A 19,561-nucleotide genomic window follows, 5' to 3' on the forward strand; every position below is an offset into this window, starting at 1 on the left:
AAAATTTAAAGACATGACACTGCGTGTGTATAATATGCGTTCATATAATACTTCTCAATAGTAAATAGAGCTAGTTATCTTTATCTTAATAGCGTAGTAATTTTTATGTACGTACGAACGAACGTGTGACACGATTCCAGAATATATATTATCGATCTGGAGATCCTATTTATTAAAAAGAGTAGGGAAGGTGATAACAAACATTGCATTAATATATAGTTAAGCTAATTTAATGTTCGTAGTATGCTATCACACTCTTTCTTCCATTTTAGTAAATAGAATTTCCCGATCAATGATGACTTAATCTAAACAAATAAAAAAAACATAAAACTGATGTCGCTTTCGATCCGTACGTGAGACTAAAATATACATTCTTGATATTCTAGCTATGATCCAATGGTAGTGTGTGTTATGTCTAAAGATAGTATAATGATCTCCTGGGATTTCCGTTCGAAGCAGGCGTCCATACAATACAAATATGTCAAAGGCTCCTAAAAGGCATTGGAGATAAACCAGAGATATTCGGGCACGATATTAACCAGATCTTTTTACTGTTTAAAGAAAATGGCTAAAGTATTATTCCCGGTCTACACAGAATAGTGTAGTAGCAATATATTACATATAACAGATGAGGCTTTGAAATTTCCACGTGCTCATCTAGTATAAATAGTTATACATACATACATTTGCAAGGTTTCATAGACTTGCATGACAATAATTAATCAATAACATATATATATATATATATATATATATAAATTTATCAAACATATTGTATGCATATTTCAAAACAAATTGGATAAACTATCCCTGAAAATAAACACGTAACGTGACACATGTCTTTAAAAGGCAGAAGTATAAATAGGTGATTAAGACGATAGAAAATATTAAAAAGAATAGACAAAATAAATTATATCCGACTTTATATAAATATATATATCTCTATTTATATAAATATATATATATATTTATATAAATATATATATATATATATATCTATTTATATAAATATATATATATATATTTATATAAATATATATATATTTATATATATATATTTATGTATATATTTATATATATATTTATATAAATATATATATATATATTTATATAAATATATATATATATTGATATATATATATTTATATATATATTTATATATATATATATTTATATATATATATATTTATATATATATATTTATATATATATATTTATATATATATATATTTATATATATATATTTATATATATATATATATTTATATATATATATTTATATATATATATTTATATATATATATTTATATATATATATATTTATATATATATATATTTATATATATATATTTATATATATATATATTTATATATATATTTATATACATATTTATATATATATATTTATATATATATATATATTTATATATATATTAATATATTTATATATTTATAAATATATTTATATATATGTTTTACATATATTTATATATATATTTATATATATGTTTATGCATATATATATTTATCTATATATATGTATATGTATATTTATATATGTATATTTATATATATATATATTTATATATATATTTATATTTATATCTGTATTTGTATATTTATATATATTTATACATGCATATTTATATATTTGTATTTATATATATATATTTATATATGTGTATTTATTTAAATATATATTTATATATGTATTTATATATATAATTATATATTGATATTTACATATATATATTTATATATATATATTAATAAATACATTTATATATATAAATATTTAAATATATATATTCATATATATATTTATATATACATATATTTATATATAGTTATTTATATATACATATTTACATATGTATATGTATATTCATATTTATATATATTTAGATATATATATATATATGTCCATATTCACATAAATAATTTCATATATGTATTTATATATATATTTATATATTTGTACATATAGTTATGCATATATTTATATATATTTTTAAACATATATATTTATATATATTTATATAAAATTCATATTATATATATATATTTATATGTATAACTACTTCATTTACTCACATAAAATTAATAGACGACGACGACGACGACGACGACGGAGCATGTGGTTTGAAGTGAAGAGTGGATGCCAATGAAGTAGAATTATGTGAGACCAAGGCTGATTATGTGAAACGTATGGATAGAGAAAGGGCAGACAAACTAGCTAGGAAGTAAATGTATTGAAGGTTCTTCCAGGATTTAGCAGAAGTGGCTGATGAAAGATCATGGCAATGGCCCACAGTTGGGTATCTGGCTAAAAGTACTGTATCTTTTGTTTGTGCAGCACAAGAGCTGGCATTAGGAACACGATTGTTCAAAAAAGTCGTTCTAGGAGAGGAAGTTGGTGAAGAATGCCGGATTTGTGGTAAGACCTCAGTCAATTGCGCACCTTGCAGCAGGGTGTAGTGGATTGCCCCAGAGAGAGTACCGCAAAAGTCACGATCGCATGCGACTCCGGATATATTGGGAGGTGTGTAAGAATTTGGGGGTGAAGTGTGCTTGAAAATTGTTTGGGGAGGTGCCTGATGAAGTGAGAACAAGCGAGGATGGCAAGGTAGAGGTATGGTGGGGCAAACGTGTCATAACGACCAAGCAATTGGCACATGATCCTCCGGATTTGGTCGTCATTGACAAGGTCTCAAAAAACTGTGAGATTGTAGACTTCTCAGTACCCTGGGACAGGAATGTGAGAGAGAAGGAGAATGAGATATGGAGCAATTATGCTCCATTGACCTTGGAGATAAGGTGTATACACGGGGTTAAAACACAAATAATCCCGGTCGTATTTGGGACACTGGGAGTAGTATCAAGTCGTCTGGAAGGGCAATTAAAAAAATATTACAAATCCCCGATGTTTTAGGCGGTCTTCAGACCTCTGGAACTATAGCAACCCCCAACATACTTAGGAAACCCCTTGATCTTTGAAGCTCCTGGTTTGAAGCTGGGATTAAGGGAAATCCCCTGGAAATTAATCCCATCCCTTTCCAGAGAGATGTTCATAAACGAAATCAGAATTATTATTATTATTATTATTATTATTATTATTATTATTATATGGTTTAATAATACACCATTACCTGGTCTCCTTCCTTATGATGTCTTTTTTACCAAATTGCATTGTCATAATATTTAAACATAACTCCTTTCATACTGCACATCTCGCATCGATCACCTATTGTAGTAACGGTTTCAAAACTTCCAGCGTCTCGTCACACTGCTAAGAAGTAGAGATGACGAACTCGTATCTGTGAATAAATGTCTCCCTTTTATCACATAACACAAACACACACATAAAAACACGTATGTATGTATCACAAGTTACTAAAAAATATAATGCTGAACGTAAAGTTTTCACATACTATTACTATTTTATTACACTAGCATAAATCATGTATCTGTTATGTATACCCGGGTTTTATCCTTTTGCTCACTCTGGATTAAGGATAACTCTATCTTGTTTTATGCTCAGAAAGATTCGTCGAAGACTCGAAATAAATTCACCATTGGTTTGGAGCGATTATCATATTACAGAACCAACCATTTTTCTGCTCCCCCAAAAGCCCACATTCTCTACTTAATATAGGCTAGTTGGATATACGATACACGTGTATTACCAGCGGACACTCTAGTGCATAATATTGAGATAATAAAGATGAATAAAAGAAAATGGAAGATATCAACATAATCTTATTTCACACAATAATAATGCTAAACAAAATCAGTCTTATAATCCATCAAAGAAAATCATGCTCAAATAGGCTACGGAAGTTTTCATATCACAAATGTCTGCTGGTTTATCAGGCTGAATGCCTTACTCTAATCCAATTCGGCGTATTCTTCTTGTTGATAAATCTTTACGTTAAAAATATGAGTTAATTTCTTTAATAAGGTCGATGTTATGCAAATAACATAATAACTCAAAAATTACGTAAAAAATAGTGTTGAGTCCAACAGTCTTTCAGAAATATTTTTTACTGAAAATCAATTATGGCGTCTAAATTTTTCGCATGTCTACCATCGTTTATGAAAAAAATCTGTGAAAAATTTATCTTGTAATTCTAGGAAAATAATCTGATAAAAATGTGGACATAAAACAATGTGGTCGATGTTAATAGCATTGTCATACGAACTAATGCTAGATTCAAAATATTGAGTTACAAAACCATGAAACGACTGCCGAGTACTTTTTATTTTATTGATTCCAAATAAAAGTTAGAATATGCTTTAATCAATGTTATTGAATGCTCGTTCAGTATACCATTTGCAAGAAAAAATACGTTGATGCAACTTATCTTTAACTTATCTAACCCGCATGGGTGCAATTGTCGTATGATATTTACAAAAATATTGCACGATATGGGTGCTACTTTGGCTGTATTTCACAAAGAAAAATAGTGTCGAATTATTAGGTTACATTTCCCTTAATTTCTTGTATCGGGTTTTTTTTTTTCTCAGGATTTGAGTCTTTGTAAACTACACATTCTTTCGAAACACATTACGAGTGTTTTTTTGCTCTGAATAGCTGTTCAGTGCAATATGACGTGTAAATTTCGTATATATCACATACAACATATAAATATGATACCAAAGTAGATACCTGAGATAGGAATTACAAGACAAAGTGTAAATCAGATATTTTATAATCTATAATATAAAGCTGAATGTGTGAGTGTGTGTGTCTGGTCACGAATAGGATCCCATATGGTTGACTGTTTTAAAAAACTGATTACATATAATGATATAAGATGTATTGAGACACAGGAATGGGTATGATTGATCTGGCAGAACGGTGGTTCATTAAAATTGTGGGGTCTGCGTTCGTGCCTTGTCCACAAAGTATGGAAATAAAAAAAATAAAAATTTAAAAAAAACGTTTACAAGTGTTTTTGATATAGATGTACATAAGAATACTTTGATAGGTATGTTTTAACTTAAATAGGGATGGTATAAAACCATTGCGGGGTCTGCGTTCGCGCCTGGCTTCCATAGAATGGAAATAGGCACACACTTTAATAAGAACTTTTCATATCTATCTGCGTAAGTATACTTTGATAAGTATGTTTCAGTTTGCAAAAATATGGTATAATAAAATCATGGAATGTTCGTTCGCGCCTGGCCTCCATAGAATGAAAATATGTCACAAAGTTTAACAAGGTTTCTTTTTTAGTATAGATACACAGAATATTGTGATTAGTGTTTCAGTGTGAACAGGTATGATATACTAAATTATGGGGTTTATCTATTTTATTTTTACTTTAGTCATATTTTTCTTTGGTTTTGATACTCCCCAAATTCGAAGCTATCTCTTTACAACCCTTCCTTTTCATAACCTCTCATAATTTCATAAATCAGAGTCCATTCTCTGTAGACTATTTTTGAACCCAGTCAACGACGGGTAATTCTGCTAGTGAAATATAAAAGGATGTTCTTGAAATATATCTATTTAATCTACGAGTTTATTAATGAAAATGCCCGTGCAAATTAAATTTAAATCTTATATTATTTTATATTAAATAAAATAAAACGCCCTATTATTTGGATTATTTAAGTAAACGTTCTAATTTTAACTGTTTATTCATACAAATCCTAGCTCATTAAGGTGTATCTTGTCCGCAACGACATGTCGTGTAACAGATAACGTACGAGGTTAAATTCTCTTATAAAATAAATATTTCAGGAAGTTAAATTTCATTTCTCAATGCGCGAGATAGAATGAATACAATTGCGAATTACTTTAGATGTTTATCCCGGCGTGGCTGATAGAGAGGAACATGATACTCCGTGGATTCAAATGGATTCATCAACGCTCCAATCCCCATGTGGCATCAATTGAAATGGATGGCTCTAGTCTGGGAGAAATCCCGTGTTTTGACAAGCTTCTGGGTTTGTCCTTTACTCCTGATCTGAAATGGAACACGTACATCAAGTCTGTTGCCAAGGTCGCTGGAAAGATGGTGGGATCCTTCTACCGCTCCAGAAGATATCTCACTACTGATGCAATTCTCTATCTATATAAAAGCCAAGTGCGTCCAAGGATGGAATACTGCTGCCATATCTGGGCAGGAGCTGCTAAAAACAACCTATCCTGCCTTGACAGAGTACAAAATAGACTTCGTGGCTTAGTGGGGGATGCCCTTTTCTCTACCCTGCAACGTCTCTCCCACAGAAGAGACGTTGCGAGCCTATCCTTGTTTTATCATTATTTCCAAGAAAGGTGCTCGTCTGAACTCCAATCTCTGGTCTCCCCTCGCCAATCTTTTACGAAAAACACCCGTCTAGCTGAATCCACTGTGAAATATTTCCCCCACTCTTTATCTGTGCCTAAATCAAAATGTGGATTCCATGAACAAAGCTTCTTTCTTAGAACTGCACGCCTGTGGAACTCTGTTTCGTCTGCCTGCTTCCCACCTGACTACAACTTGGATGTCTTCAAGTCCACCGTTAGCAAATTCCTAATAAACCGCCCCCTTAAGTAAACACTTATCAAATCTCCACACTAACTTACTGTACTTGTAATAACCCTTATCTATGAGTGGCCTCTGGGCCTTGATAAGTGATGACCACCGTGTAAAAAAAAAGCAGAAACTGGTGAGAATGCGTTGCAGCACATCATGTTAAGAGGTGTCGGTCCTAGTGGAGAATCAACTAAAAATTAATAGAAGAAAAGAGACTACAAGAAATCTATACATATCTTTGAACGCATGATATTTCGGGAGATGAAATATGTTCGCTTAGCTAATATAGTAATTCAGATAGTCAGACTTTATCGTCTATAGACAGTCTCTACACAATAAGTTGGTGTTACTAGATCAGGTTGTCTGGAGATACTCACTTTCTGAGCTATAATGCACAAGAAATCGATGTCATTGTTTTTCCTTTTTCTTTATAAAACTGAACCATGTTCTGTAAAATATAAAAAAAAAACAATTCTCTTCTAAAATAACAATAAAATTAAACACTGTACACATATTTGAAGATATAAAGAACTGGCAGAAGCATAAAAACTAACAATTCACCGAATTCGGCATTAAAAAATCTGCAAATGCCTGATGTGCCGTAAAACACTGTACACAATGACACATGTCTTCTGATTAAAATATATACTTTAAATGAGATAACAACGTCAGGCCAATATCGCAGTGAAGTGTCTGTTCTGATTCTTAAGTTCACCTTTTCTGTCCTCGGTCAGTGCAGAAGAAATCATTCAAGCCTGAGACCATTTTTATTTCCGTTCCTATCAAGAGTGCCTCCTTTGGGTGAGTTGAATTTTCCCGCATAAAAAAACGATCTTGTACCTTACTCTGCCCTCGTGGGGAGACAAGTAAATAGGAATAGTGTAAATAAAACGAACAGTCTGCTTCTATTCAATCAGTGCGTTTAGAGATGAAATTTCTCCGTATAAACTCACCGATCACAGCAATCCCGCCTTGTATTGGTATTCAAGGTACAAAAGATTTTGCAGAAAGAAATGAAGAATCAAAACCAGAAGATATCTCACTTCTGATGCAATTCTCTATCTATATAAAAGCCAAGTGCGTCCAAGGATGGAATACTGCTGCCATATCTGGGCAGGAGCTGCTAAAAACAATCTATCCTGCCTTGACAGAGTACAAAATAGACTTCGTGGATTAGTGGGGCATGCCCTTTTCTCTACCCTTCAACGTCTCTCCCACAGAAGAGACGTTGCGAGCCTATCCTTGTTTTATCGTTATTTCCATGGCAAGTGCTCGTCTGAACTCCAATCTCTGGTCCCCCCTCGCCAATCTTTCACGAAGAACACCCGTCTAGCTGAATCCACTGTGAAAAATTTCCCCCACTCTATATCTGTGCCTAAATCAAAACGCGGATTCCATGAACAAAGCTTCTTTCTTAGAACTGCACGCCTGTGGAACTCTGTTCCGTCTGCCTGCTTCCCTCCGGACTACAACTTGGATGTCTTCAAGTCCAATGTTAACAAATTCCGAAGGAACCGCCCCCTTAAGTAAACACTTATCAAATCTCCACACTAACGTAATGTACTTGCAATAACCCTTATCCCTGAGTGGCTTCCTGGCCTTGATAAGTGGTGATCACTGTGTTAAAAAAACCAAAAAAAAAAAAACAGAAGCGAATTTTATCGCATCTACGTTACATATTCCTTCTTGACATATGTAGTCTACTTACCGGCATCCTCCGAAAGGATAAAAAAGCAGCATGATAGCTCACTGTACAAGTTTCGTTCTATTTACACCATTAGGACTATAAAACTTTGACCAAAGGGGCAGAACTCCTTTTTTCTTTCGGATAGAGTAACCTTCTCCCTTTAAACTCTACCATGTTATTTCTACTTAAGAATGTTAGGAACGGCATTAGACAGATGCTACCACACGGCAAGTAAATGATGACCCTGGAACAGGTACATGAATATGGAGATATGGTAATGTTAAAAACATACTCAAGTAATATCGAACGATAACAGATTGATAACACTTGTATCATTTGTTTCTTTCGTGTAAATAAAATTTCCAAGTAAGTAAACTGTAAGCATCCTCATTTTTTCACTGTTGTCTGTGACATAGGTGCTAGGCACATACGCACATGTCTTCATGCATAATCTTCTGCATTAATAGGTATGATATGTTAACATCATACGTAACATTTACCAATTCTCTTTCAATCAGTTTTATAATTCTGCAAAAGTTTAAAACACGTTCTTTACATCAATCGACTTCAAAATACAAATTAAAAATTAATACTTTTAATTTTAGTCCTAAACATGAAATTATCACAATAATCACAGTCGTATTTCACTCATGATGTGTACCCACGTCTCTGACTTACATCTCCTTACCATCTCAGTTATTATATTTACTCTTCTCTTTTTTGATCACTCTGGTATAATTGTGTTATACAAAAGGCCATCATAGCACGAACAAACGGGTATATCTTATAAATTAATAACATAAAAACTAATAAGATTTGCATCGCCGATTCGATCGACCACGCATCCAATTTATGATATTCAGCCTTTTTCACTCAGACAAATCGAATCTCCCTCCACATAATTGACTAGCATTCAATAGTGCATACTATGACAATTAGTATGCTCTTGGGTATAATCAATATCATATCTGTCATCATCCTAAATATTATTTTTCCCTTGACTATTCTTATACTGACATTGTTAATGCTCATAAAGTTGACTGCTCCCAATGTGTCTCGGGGTAGCCAAATTTTATCAATATTCGATGTCTCCTGTGAACGTCGAGAAGGGTGGGGGTATTCTTTACGGTTGCGCACACCCAAGATTCTATCAGAGTACCAGGGTATCATTTCAAACGGTACGCTGTAAATTGTTTTTTTTTTCTTATTGATATTTTGAAAAAGATAGCTTCACTTAGAATATTATCTTATTGATCAAGGCGTCGCATAGTCTTAATGGCAAGGGTGTGCTAAGAGTTGAAATCCTTCATGGATTGGAATATTGGAAAACAGAATGTTCCAAAATTATTTAGTAAAACAGACTAACCGATTGTTTACTATAAGCATTGTTCAGACATTGGCTGCAGTTTTGTGCATATTAACGAGATAAATAAGGAACGTGGGTGAATTATTATGTGAGAAAGGAGATGCACCAACGTAGACAGAAATGATTTAATATTTTGATGAGTAATTATCACGCATACTATAAGCATACGTTCTGTATGTGTTTACACCAGAGTGAACATAAGCAACTCAAGAGAAGAATGAGGATCATTAAAGTCAGGGATTGTAACCATAGATGAAGTAAATTAATTACAAGGTCCCAATTAAAAACACGGGAAATATATCTAAATCGCATTTTACAACAAGGGAAACATGCATGCCCCCCCCACCGTGAGTGCACAGTGAACAAGGCTAAAAAATCACTAAGTTTAACATTTTCTCCATTTAGCCCCAAAAGTCCTCAGGAGACGGCAGATCGTGATGAAAATGAACACACGGTGCAGTTTAAGGCCTTAAAATATGTACATTTGAGTTCTGCGCCATGCAAAAAAAGATATTACTAAGTCCATCATTTTCCTCCTCCTTCCATTCAGCCCTAAAACTCCCGAACGTCTTAACATATTTAAATTTAAGTAAAGCACCTTGCAAAACTACTAAATAGATTAGACATACACTGAAAATTGTGGGCAAATACGGTAAAATAGTCCCAAAAAATGGAGTGTTATTATTAGACCTAAAAGAGCCCCTGGGGTACACCCAAGAGTTATCGTAAAGTACGGACAGACAAAATTATACAGAAATCAGTTAGTTATAACTTTTCAGAAAGTTTTATAAAAATCCTAGACATCCATTTATTTAAATAAGACCAAAAGAGTCAATTTAAACCATTTTAACCGGAAAGGCACCTATAAGTGGGCAACTGGAGTTTTCCCGGAAAATTTGTTTTGCTACTTTTTTACTCATATCATGTTTAATGTTTCTTCCAAATTTTAAAACACTCCAAAGCGTAGTTATTGAGAAAAGTGCGGACAGACGAACGAACAAAAGGACAAGGGTAAATTTATAGGTCCACCGTCCTTATGTTGGGGGACGAATTATACATCCATATAGAACGCATGAATATTTAACTCGTACAGAATCATAGCATTATTTTACGTGTAAAGGTATTAGCTAAACAAATTTTGGAGTCGTCAATATATCATTTGTTGCAAAAGTTATATCCACATATGTGTTTCCCAAATCGATATATCCTAATTGTACGCATACTAACGTTAGATCCACCATTGCGCGAGAATGATTAATAATACAGCCAGTGCATGACATTAAATTTGTTAATCTTTCTTAAACTTAAAGTAAAAATGACGTTTATACTCACTATTTTATTATTAGAAATGTGTAAATTTTACAGAGTTGTCATCTAATTCAATAAAAAAGGCAAACATTATATATATATATATATATATATATATATATATATATATATATCGGTATGTATAGAACATGAATTGGTCTGAAAATTAGATGACGATGAAAACTACCGCATGTCTAAACAAAAATAATCTAACAATTAATTTACTTGTCTGTACGTCAAAAAATGTCATGTTTATCGGACACTGTAACTATTTTTTTTATTTTAATTTCTTTTAAAGTAAAAAAATGTGCAAGTGAATTTACATATCTTTCGTTCATAATTCATTTTAACATATTCAGAAAACAAACAAAACAAAACAATGTTTTGCCTGTTGCATTTTCATTGAACAAAATCGAAAATTTTTAAATCAATTGGCTTTAAAAGTTAAAAATGAATTTGCGAAAAATTGTTTTACATTCGTCGTTATTTGTTTTATTTTATATTTTATTTATTTTATTTATAATGCTTTTAAAATTTTCAACTACCGTGAAATTTCCACGGGTTCTACTAGTAAATAATAATAATAATAATTTATCTTAATAATAGTATTATTAATAAAAATATAACTAACAATAATAATAATAATGATAATAATATGATAAAAAATATAATTTTCTTATTCCAAATGTAAATATTAAATGATACATAACAGTTCCTAAGTTTTCTAATAAGATCAATATAGATAGTTACATCTTGTGAATATACATATAGGTATATACATATAGAAATACACATGCACACACACACACACACACATATATATATATGTATATATATATATATATATATATATATATATATACTTATGTGTGTGTCTGTGTGTGTGTGTGCCGGAGTGTGCAAATACTACAAAATAGTTTATACAATGCAGATCAATTTTTATCAGTATTAATTGTCAGAGCAATGTTCGCTTAAAATTCAATAGTTAAAAATATACGACATTTTAAAAAAATAGAGGACAATCGAAACTTTGCAATTGTGCTCAAATATCAGTAATCTGCAATATTTTTTCTACTCAATTCAGAAATTCTTTCAAACTTCTAGGTCAGGGTAAAATGATGTGCGTCTTTGGCACATACTATTCATCAATTCTAACACTGACGATCTCAACTGGACAGATTCGGAATGGGACGAATCTAAGACAAATTCTAGATGTGCAAATCTTATGCAGCATATTTTTCTATACCGGAAAGTAAACAGTTGTATAGCACCTTATAACAAAATCACATTTCAGGATGAAATCAGTTTTGATATCTACAAAAATTTCAGAGAGTTTCAAATTGATGTATCTAACGAAGTTTAATTTGTTGTATACGGAACAATCATGTTGACACACAACGTCGAGCTTGGCCAGTACCAGATGGGTGATCATTTGAGAAGGCGAGGTGCTGTATGTATCGCAAGTAAAATAGCAGGTAAGGAAACGGGCGCGGTCTATTTTTCTCTCAAGAATAGATGGACCTTTAGTAAGCCGTGGTAGGCAACCTATCTAGTGATGGTGTCACGATTAAAATATCCTTGTTAACGCAAGTGAGGCATAAAGTATTCAGCTACACTACAAACTTAGGTAGCGAGTTCAATCTCAGCTGCGGTCGCCTGTTACGTTAATTAAGAAAATCATTAATCAAATTAGCAAAACGTGATTATATTTGATTATTGTGGGGGAGAAAAAAACTATGAAGACGTCTTTCGCTGGGATCTTTCAACAGAGACGTCGAAACAGGAGAGGAACACATCAAAAGACTATAAATTACTAGCAAGAGTAGTTAAAATTAGTAGGGGACGGAAAAGGAAAGAATCCTGTCAAATACCCATCAATTCACAATTATGGGTATGTTCATTCTCTTTGCACAGAGACGATTTACGCAAATTAATAAATAACCTGTCGAGGATTATTAAGTTAGTTTTCGAGCGTGCTCTGTGTAAGGTATAAAAAGTTTTATCCGTGTATTCTTTAGTGCAGATCTGGCTCTGCAATAAATGTTCACTGATGATTCACTTAGGAGCCTGTCACGCCCGGATGTTAGTCATTTTTTGTGCTTACGTATCGAAGGGAGTACATATTGGAAAAGTTTAACTTCTAAACGTTGAATGGTATGCCTCATATAGTCATCCTAGTACTAACCTTAAAAACGATAAGCTACCATAGTGGTAGAGATATCATCCTTTCGAAAAAAGGGAAAGTCATTTCTCGTTCCAAACACCGTTCGAACCTTAGTTACTGAATAGCTACGTGAATCTGCTGTAGAAATGTTATGTGAAAACTCTTAGCTTTTGACACTAATCAACGGGAACTTCACATATATGCGACATTTTTGACGGTCTACAAAAGTTCCACTTTTAAACGCCAAGGTTTTATCCTTTACGCATGTTGCAGTTGTTTGTAACGGATAATCATTAGCCAGAAGGATCTCAGATATGCTTTCGAGGTCTGCATCTAGTTTACTACTAAAGCAGATCAACAAAGTCCGATGCAATGAGGTTTTAATCAGATTTATTTTTCTAGATTTTAGCGGAGAACGAACCCCCAGCTTATGTATTGACTTGTACGGTTGGTTTCCTATATACGCTGATAATAAAACTCATACCAGATCTTTCAACGAGAATATATAAGAACAGTCGGCGCGTCTGTTCAGTCTCGAAAAACACAGGATATCCCCTGTAGACGCATCTGCCCGTGTAATTGTGTGGCAAGGGTTGCGTAATCACAACTACACCGTTCCTGAATTGGCACTGATTGAGTTCAGTGGTAAGGAGAAGTCTAGGCCGACTGGAAACAACGCCGAGATAAGCGGAGAGCACATACAGCACCTGGAATTCCCAAATGTTACACATTTAGTACTGATCAAGCTCATCGTTGTTTAACTCCTGTGATCTGACTGGAACCGATGTGTCAAGCGTGATTATGCCGTTTAAGAACAGTAATCAGCCGTTTACTTCACCCTCCATTGTAAACGTCAATGCAAGGTAAAATAAGTTTAATTTTTCTATAACCCCCGCAGCTTTTGTATAAGTTCACATGACAGAAATGTCATCGAAATAACGGAAATTGCACATTGGTTTCGGAAAATAATCAAAGAGCAGTTGCTCCTGAATTGACGTTTTTTGACGATGTTTCCCCCGGTTACCGACGTTTATTCTGAAAAGTGTCGACCGAAGACATCTTGGTAGAGTTTTTCCTACCCCACCTCTACTATTAAAGACCATGCATTGGAAAGATTTACAAGGTTTTGTTTTACGTTACATTTAAATTTCTACATATCAGTACAGTCAGAAAAGCAAGTATGCTGGAAGGGAATTCTAAAGTCTAGCTGGTTAAGGGAAGAAATTAAGAGTAGAAAGTTTTCTGGCATCTAGGGAACTCAATAATGAAGAAGTGCACTTTTGTTGTTTAGCGGATTTGTCGAGGATATGAATGTCAAGGGATCACAAGTGCAACGTGTTCATCACACTTCATTTCATTAAAATATGTGTAAAAATGCACAGAAATTCAAAATTGAGGCGACGGGGCAAGGGGTTGGAGCTCAGTTGACAGAGTATGACCTAATATGTCGGCATATTTTTCTTCTTTAACATAAGTTTATCTTACCTTCCCACCGCCCGTAGGACACAGCCGATCGATCCCCGTCTGCGAATTAATACGTCCATTTAATTCGTCATCGACTTTCATTCTCCTAACATAACCTAGTCCACAAATTCCAAAATTTCATCATGACAAGTTTCAAGAAAAAATACACGATTAACCCGGTTCTCCAACTTCCAACGTAGACCCCTACTACCATGTCTCCTTCTCCAACATCAAGGGTCTACGTTCTAACCTTCCAATTACAGGAGACTAAACCAGACCTTTTATTTTTAAGTGAAACTGGTATTGGACAGGCTATTTCCCTAGAAGAGTTCGCAATTAAAGGATACTCTAACTTAACTTCTAAATCTGACCCCCAAGATCGCCATGGGCATGGAATATGTGCCTATATTAAAGATAGATTTCCATGTGGTAGGGACATCTCCAGGTAAGATCCTAACTTACTCTATATGTGCTTCCGGGTTGCTTTAGCTCACACTACGGCATTTATATTTACTCTCTATCGCCCCCATAACAGCGGAGTTACTATCTTTCAAAGCATATCTGAGAAAATTGACCAAGTCCTATCTGCTTATCCTTCAGCTAACATTCACGTATGTGGTGACTTCAATGTTCACAACGTCGAATGGTTGACACACTCAAACAAGTCCGATGATGAGGGGAGGTTCTGTCATGATTTCTCCATTGCCTATGACCTTACTCAGATTGTTCAGGAACCCACCCGTGTACCCGACAATGACGGCCAGTATGCGAGCCTACTAGACCTTTTTCTCACAACTTGCCCTGAACTATGTTCAGTTTCTGTTCTGTCGCCTCTTGGATCTTCCGACCACTCTGTTGTATCAAGTAAGATAAAAATGAAATGTAATAAGTCCCCAGACGTACCTCTCCATCGTACAGTATATCGATACACTAAGGCTGACTGGGATAACTTCCGTACATTTATATCTGATCTACCTCTGTATTCCATGTTTAAAAAGGATGTGTCCTCTATAGTATTAGACCTGACGGAATGGTTAATTGTAGGTAGTGACCGTTTCATACCCTCGAAAAAGTTTCAGCAAAAACCTAACAGCCAGCCGTGGTTCTCTCCAGAATGTGCTGCTGCCATTGCGCACAGAAATCACTTTTTCCACTGTTTCCAACGTAATAGATGTATGGAAACTAAAGCCGCTTTCAGGACTGCCAGCAACCATTGTAAGAAAGTAATAAAGAATGCAAGAGAGTTGTATGCTCAATCTGTTAAGTCCAAAGTAGCTGAGCAGCGGCTTGGTTCCCACCAGTTTTGGCAAATAGCAAACAGAATCCTGAACAGAAGCGTGTGCTCCATCCCAACTATTATCAATGGACCTGAGTTAATCTCGTCAGCATCAAACAAAGCCAAACTCTTTGTCAAGAACTTTGCAGCTAATTCTACCCTTTGCGATCAAGGCCGCCAACCCCCAATAGTTCCTCCTGTATCAGAAAACACGCTATGTGATATGCGTATATTTATACGTGATGTTGCCAAGCTAATCAAAAACCTTGATTCCAGTAAAGCAACTGGCCCTGACGGTATTCCAATTATTGTACTCAAAAAACTTCAACCTGAACTAGCGCCCATACTTACAAAACTGTTTAAATGTTGTCTTAAGGAGAATAGTTTCCCATCTCCCTGGAAAATTTCATCAGTATGCCCTGTATTTAAGAATTCAGGTGATCGCTCATCCCCCTTTCAGTACAGGCCAATAATCTCCTGTTCGTCATGAGTAAGTTGCTGGAATCTGTGTTAAATAGAGAAGTAATCAACCATCTCAACAAAAATAACCTTCTTAGTGACACTCAATATGGTTTCCGTTCTGCTAGATCTACAGCAGATGTGCTTACAGTTATATCTCATAGGATTAGCAAATCTCTCGACGGAGGCAACCTTTCTAGGGCAATTGCTCTTGACATATTTAAGGCCTTTGATAGGGTATGGCATAAAGGTTTACTTCATAAGATCTCTAACTATGGTATTGCTGGAAATGTCTTCTCAATTATTAAATCATTTCTTTCTGATAGGTTCATAAGAGTAGTAGTTGAGGGGCAAAAATCATCAGAAGCTCACAGTATTAATGCCGGTGTCCCTCAGGGGTCCATCCTGGGCCCAACTCTTTTCCTGATCTACATTAATGATCTTCCAAATCACATCATTACATCATTTGTAGACATCTATGCTGACGAGACTACCATTTATGGTAGCACATCTAAGACAGTAAACGACCAAGTTCTCTCCAATTCTCTCTCCTCTGATCTTGAGCACGTAGTACAATGGGGTAAGGAGTGGCTGGTTACTTTTAATCAAAAACCAAGCTTCTCTCTTTACATCATCAACATTCTGATCCACATCTGGCATCAATTGAAATGAATGGCTCTCGTCTTCAGGAGGCCTCAAGTTTTGACAAGCTTCTTGGCTTGACCATTACTCCTGATCTTAAATGGAACACGTGCATCAAATCTGTTGCCAAGGCCGCTGGAAAAATGGTGGGATCTTTCTATCGATCCGGTAGATATCTCACTGCTGATGCTATTCTCTATCTATATAAGAGCCAGGCACGTCCAAGGATGGAATACTGTTGCCACATCTGGGCAGGAGCTGCTAGAAAGGACTTGTCCTGCCTTGATAGAGTTCAAAATAGACTTCGTAGCCTCGTAGGAGATGTCCTTTTCTCTTCCTTGCAACCTCTATCTCACAGAAGAGATGTTGCGAGTTTGTCTCTGATGTATCGTTATTTTCATGAAAAGTGTTCGACTGAGCTTCAATCTATGGTCCCCCCTCGCCAAACTTTCACAAGAAACACTCGTCTAGCTGTAAACACTATCAATAATTCCCCCCACTCTTTATCTGTGCCTAAACCTAAACGTAGATTCCATGAACAAAGCTTCTTTCTTAGAACTGCACGCCTGTGGAATTGTCTTCCGTTTTCCTGCTTTCCGGCTGACTACAATATGGTTGTCTTTAAGTCTAACGTAAATAAGTTCTTGATGAGCCGTTCCATATATGTTATCAAATTTACCAAATTTTCATTACTAATGATTAGTATATTGTCCAATTTCTACTGTACACTCTTTAACCCTTATCCTTGAGTGGTCTCTTGGCCTTGATAATGTGGTGATGCCTATGTAAAAAAGAATAAAAAAAATAAAAATAACCCAGCATTAGTTAGCCATTTCTCGCCTGCGACTTCAAACGTCCATTTTCTTCGACCCGCATTTTGCATCTCTTTTTAACCACTGCAAGCAAATGCTAATTTTTTCTCCTTTTCTCCTTCTTCTTCTCGTGCACACTTCTAAATTTGCATATGCGCGTTTTTTTTTCTGCTACTGCTGCTAATTCTTTCGCGTGCTTACAATCCGTCGTTGTTACCGATACTTTCTACGGGCTCACACGCACTAAGTTACATGTTAAACCTTTCTGTTTCTTATTGCGCTGTAATAATTCGTTCTAAGTTTCTTATTACACTGTTTTTATCCTTTTAAATTTTCCTATAACGCTGTTTTAATACTTTCACATTTTTCTGAGTGCGCTGTTGTGGTTTTTCTAATTCTCTTATTGCGCCGTCTGTATCTTTTCGAATTTTTTGCGCTATTAAGATGTTTCCAAATTTTCTTATTGCGCTGTTTTAGTCCTTTTAATTTTCTTGTAGCACTGTTTTAATCTGTTCTCATTTTCTTATTGCACTGTTTTTATTTTTCTAATTTTCTTGTTGTGTTGTTTAAATCTTTTCTTATTTTCTTATTGCGCGGTTTTAATTATTTCTAATTTTCTTATTGCGCTGTTTGTATCTTTTCTAATTATCTTAATTCGCTGTTTGTATCTTTTCTAATTTTCTTATTGCGCTGTATTAATATTTTCTAATTTTCTTTTTGCGCTGTATTAATATTTTCTAATTTTCTTATTGCGCTGTATTAATATTTTCTAATTTTCTTTTTGCGCTGTATTAATATTTTCTAATTTTCTTATTGCGCTGTATTAATATTTTCTAATTTTCTTATTGCGCTGTATTAATATTTTCTAATTTTCTTATTGCGCTGTATTAATATTTTCTAATTTTCTTTTTGCGCTGTATTTATATTTTCTAATTTTCTTATAGCAATGTTTTTTTTCTTTTCGAGTTATTTTCTTGTGAATTATCTCATTATGATCTTTTTTTTAATTTTCTTGTGTTTTATTACTTTCTCATTGACTCATATCGCTGTTTTGATCCAATCTATTTTTCTTATTTTGTTGTTGTAATCTTTTCTAATTTCCTTATTGCGCTTTTTTAATCAATTCTAATTGTCTTATTGTGATGTTCTGACTATTTCCAGTTAACTTATGTTGGCATTTTGATACTTTAACATTGTCCTGTTGCCCTGTTTTTGTCTGGTTTTCTTATTGAGATTTTTTTATATACTTTCTTATTTTCTTTCGTTTTTATATTTTTTATATTCTTATTGCTTTTTTTGCTTTTTTTGGATATTTTCTAATTTTCTTATTGAGCTGTTCATACTTTCCAATTTTGGTATTGCGCTATTATAAGAAAGATGGATTATTAGCAGTTTCAGCATGCAGTTCTTTACAGAAGCATTAAACTAATAAACACATTAGAAATGATCAACACCAATACATGAACACAGAAATTGCATATATACATTAAAAGATATGATAAAATGTAAGAATTCTCATATATATATATATATATATATATATATATATTATATACATTACATAAAATAGATGCTTTTGTCTATAATTCTATTTTCGATTCTTTCCAACTTCCGAGTAGCAGTTGTCACTTCTGGCGGGAACTGGTTGATGTAATCACCAGCTATTTCCTATGTCTGAGTACTTTCCAATTCTTCAAGATTCGTCGTCAGGGATAAATTAATATAATTGGTTTCGAACAATTCATATTTTTTTCAGAATGCTATTGACTTTAACAAATGGAGAAAAAGGATAAATAATTAAGCAATGAAGACGATTAAAAAAAAACTTTGTAAATTCTTCTAAACCAGTTAGATTA

The 19,561-nt window shown here is 33.8% G+C and overlaps 1 long non-coding RNA gene across 3 annotated transcripts in view; it reads right to left on the reverse strand.

Annotated features, from left to right (window-relative positions):
- The window catches only part of LOC145247912 (uncharacterized), a 348,143-nt gene that overhangs the window by 194,498 nt on the left and 134,084 nt on the right, over positions 1-19,561 (reverse strand). For all 3 annotated transcript variants that reach the window (XR_013863299.1, XR_013863297.1, XR_013863298.1), the window contains one exon: positions 6,905-6,975. This is a non-coding gene — a long non-coding RNA (uncharacterized LOC145247912). The remainder of the gene's footprint in view (positions 1-6,904; positions 6,976-19,561) is intronic.

This window comes from Euprymna scolopes, chromosome 26 (assembly GCF_053919585.1).
Source record: "Euprymna scolopes isolate OS-2025 chromosome 26, ASM5391958v1, whole genome shotgun sequence".
Lineage (NCBI taxonomy): Eukaryota > Metazoa > Mollusca > Cephalopoda > Sepiida > Sepiolidae > Euprymna > Euprymna scolopes.